Source organism: Maylandia zebra, linkage group LG22, assembly GCF_041146795.1.
Source record: "Maylandia zebra isolate NMK-2024a linkage group LG22, Mzebra_GT3a, whole genome shotgun sequence".
Taxonomy (NCBI): Eukaryota; Metazoa; Chordata; class Actinopteri; order Cichliformes; family Cichlidae; genus Maylandia; species Maylandia zebra.
This window is the reverse complement of record NC_135187.1, coordinates 37,720,511-37,724,700: the sequence shown is the minus strand read 5'-3', so window position 1 is coordinate 37,724,700 and position 4,190 is coordinate 37,720,511.

Here is a 4,190-nt window from a genome sequence, read left to right as displayed (position 1 = left end):
CAACTGGTGTGGAGTGTGGACCAAACTCCCTCATCAAGCAAATTAGTCTGTCTTACAGTTTTTCTCAAATGCTAAAACACATGTCACAAACGTTACCACCAGGTCCCCCAATGTCCAAACACAACACCCTTCTCTAAAGCTACATAAACACAACCACACCTTCCCACTGCAAAACTCAAACTCCCACACCAAGAGAGCAGCTCGAAGCTGTCAAAACTATAAACACTATACACAGCATTACACACTACAGCAAAACAATTGAAAACACAATGCTCAATTTGTGAGAAGGTTCTTTGTTTCATAACTGCCAATGCATATTTTAGAAACTATACAGTAACGGATCGTCGTAGATCTCTGCAGAGGATTAGGCATTTAGATTTGTGAGTTTCATATGAGTAGTATAAATCTATGGAAAATCCTGCATGTACGTACACTACTGTAACACAACTCAATGCAAAAACAGAATCTATTGCACACAACAGTAATCTTGAAAACATGAACAGGGTGTGAAGTGTATTTACGTTATTCACACCACACACACCACAATCACTGTGCGGCATCATGTCGCTGAGCTGTTGCTCGCATCTCGTCCGTAATGATGGTGCGAGGTTGTCTTGCTCTCCCTCCTGGACCTTCTCCTCTCCCATGTTGGCCTTCTCCTCTTCCTCGTTGGTCGCTCCTCTTCCTCCTCTCATTTGAACTCCTCTTCCTCGTTGGCCTGCTCCTCTTCTTCCAGGGCCAGCTCTTCTCCCTCCTCTGCATCAAATTCCTCTTCCCCTGACTCTGCCTTCATCCATTGTGTTTGTTTGGAACCTTCAGCATACTGTGCACTCTGAACTTGCTTTTACATGTGGGTACAGCATTAGCAACAAGTGTCTTCAATTTTGAGTCATTGTGTGTAGTGAATGACGCCAGGTGTGTTCCCTGTGTTCAAAGATTGGTGACTGTGGCAAGCATTTTGCATCACATGGGCTTTCATTTGAGGATATGAGCAGAGTTGTTTTGCAACATGTGTTTTAGCAAGGAAAAATGTGTTTAGATTTATGAGTACAGAGGGTTGTGTTTTGTGAATTGTGTCTTCATGTGACGTGTTTATGGTACTGGAATATGGTGGCTACATTTAGTAAATGTGTTTAGACTACTGGTCATTTGGGTTACAGGATTGGCTTTTGTGTTTTAACATTTGAGAAAAACTGTAAGTACAGAATGGTGGACTTTTGCCACCTCTGCTAAACCATCCATCATAGTAGGGCTCACTACAAATACACCCTCCACCCACTCCACCTGCCTGCACTCTGTTTGCTGTTCACTCTCTGTCTGTTGCTGTGGATGGTTGACCTGAGGTATTTAAACCACCTTCACTCCCTCTCACCCACACATTCCTCTTCTCTCCAGAATAAACAGTTATCTGTTCCACTTAAATGTTTCCCATCACCAAACATATCTTAATGTCAGACAAATATAATCAATCAATCAATCAATCAAAGCTTTATTCGTCACATGCAGGTTGCCCTGCAGTGAAATGGGACCCCCCCCCCCGACCTTACACATATAGCACAAACATTACATGGGGATACAGGTCGGAGATTGGTAGAATCAGAGAAAAACATTGAAATGTACACTACAGTGGGGAAAGTACAAGAGGAAAAAAGAGACCCCTACTCATGCTGTGCTTCCATGGTAGGACAGCATGAGAACAGGAAACAAAAAAACTCCTTTGCACAAAAAAGCACATAAATGTCCACAGCACAACATTGTGAAGACATGACAAGCCACAGGGGTGGGTGGGGGGTGAGGAGTAATCCGAAGAAACACAGCAGCCAGTGGTGGTGGTCAGAGGGCCCGGTGGCGCCAGTGTCCGGCAGCCTCGCCTCTGTCAGTGCGCCCCAGGGTGGCTGTGGCTACAATGTAGCTGCCATCACCAGTGTGTGAATGGGTGGATGACTGGATATGTAAAGCGCTTTGGGGTCCTTAGGGACTAGTAAAGCGCTATATAAATACAGGCCATTTATTTACCATTTAGCAGCCACCCTGCACAGTGCTACCATTCCAGCGCGGCACACAGACCCGCCGTGTTCCCTCGCCGGAAACAAGCATCGAAGGCGTTGGAAAGGGAGGGGGGATGAGTGAGTGCCTATCAGTGTAAGTGTATGTGTGTACGTGTCCATAGTTCAGCGGAGACAGTGTCCTTCGCTCTATCAGGCTATAAGTAGAGTAAATACAGCACACTGGTTTTAAATGCTGACCTACCATAATTTCTCATGAAAGGAACAAACACCAGGCCTCACTTGCCTCAGTTTAGGTGTTTGTTGACGATCGTGGCTCAAGTTTTGGGAGTTCATCTTGTAATCGGAAGGTTGCCGGTTCGAGCCCCGGCTCTGACAGTCTCGGTCGTTGTGTCCTTGGGCAAGACACTTCACCCGTTGCCTACTGGTGGTGGTCAAAGGGCCCGGTGGCGCCAGTGTCCGGCAGCCTCGCCTCTGTCAGTGGGCAGCTGTGGCTACAATGTAGCTGCCATCACCAGTGTGTGAATGTGTGTGTGGATGTAGTGTAAAGCGCTTTGGGCCTTTTACCATTTGTTTCATGTTTTAACGAATTCAGCTGAATTCAGTTCAGTTTTATTTATATTTATATAATCTCAACAGCATGATGAAATGCAGAGTGGTGTATAAACACGTGAAAACGGTGAGCGAAGAAGAAACACTCATGGAAAGCCCTAATGACCTATTTTAACATAGCTAAGGAATATTTCAATGTAGCCCTCCTGAATCCAAACTGGAAGCTGGTTCCACAGAAGAGGGGCCTGAAAACTGAAGGCTCTGCCTCCCATTCTACTTTTAAATACTCTAGGAACAACAAGTAGGCCTGCAGTGAGAGTGAAGTGCTCTAATAGGGTGATATGGTACTACAAGGTCATTAAGATAAGATGGGGCCTGATTATTTAAGACCTTGTATGTGAGGAGCAGGATTTTGAATTCTGGATTTAACAGGAAGCCAAAACAGGAGAAATCAGGAGTCCCACTGCAGCTGATCAGATGAAGGTATTTCAAAGACATCTTGACAATAATGAATTACAGTCCAAACAGGCCAAAGTAATGTTGTGCAGATCATATATCTGGTGAAATATCATATTTAATTGTGTTACGTGTGACAAGCATGTAAAACAAAAGAAATCAGGAGGCGGGCAGATGCTTTGTCACCATGAGTGGCCCTCAAACACTTCCTGTCTGCTGTCCAATCACGTCCAACTAAACAGCTCATTTGATCTTTCTTTCATTTGGCTACTAGTCTTTGCTTTTTAAGCGCACCTTGGAGTTTGACCCTGGAGTGATGAAATGTTTCTGTGGAACCGTCCTGCTGCTCCTTTTACATCTTTTCTTTCACCTTTGGGGGCCCGACGTCCAGCATCCAACAAACTGTTAGTTTTCTAACTGATTTTCTTGTGTTCCTTCTGAAAGCACACACTAAAACATCAACATTTACACACAATGTGAATTTCCATCCACCCACTTCTGGTTATCCAATACACACCCTGGATATACCCAGTCTGGACCAATGCACAGAGACAGACGACCATTCACACTCATGGGCACTTTAGAAGCACCAATGAACCGAACACCTAGCACAGAGTACTGCAGCAATTCAGGAGGAAAAATGATGCGACGAGCTAAGTTTGGGGCAAGAATGCAGCACAGAGTGAAACTGCTGTGGACAAAGTGAAACACAAGAGCAAGAAAGACCAAGACAAAGGAATAGAGGACAGCTGTAGGAGCTGTGAGCCATGAAGACAGCAGTAGGAAGTTTTTATGTAAAAATCCTACAGTAGCCTGTCACAGCTTCAGCCTGAGACTGCGTGTCACTAGTATAGTCTTACAGTTTTTTACAGCCGCTAGGACACATTTCTCAATACTTAGGTCACTTTTGCAAAACTCTTCACACAATCCTCCTAACTGACCGTCAGCTTGGCAAAGCAGTTCATTTCACATTCAAAATGCACTACAACTACCAAAACACTTCATTCAGGTCTCAAATAAACTCATTCTTCCAGAACACTAGCAAAGGTTGACAGCCGACAAACACACTTTGTCACCCACAAAACAATGACCTAAAAAACACTAACAACATGTTACACAGTGTTTCCTGTGTAAAACAAGGACACATCTCTGTTTATAATTTCAATATATGTTACT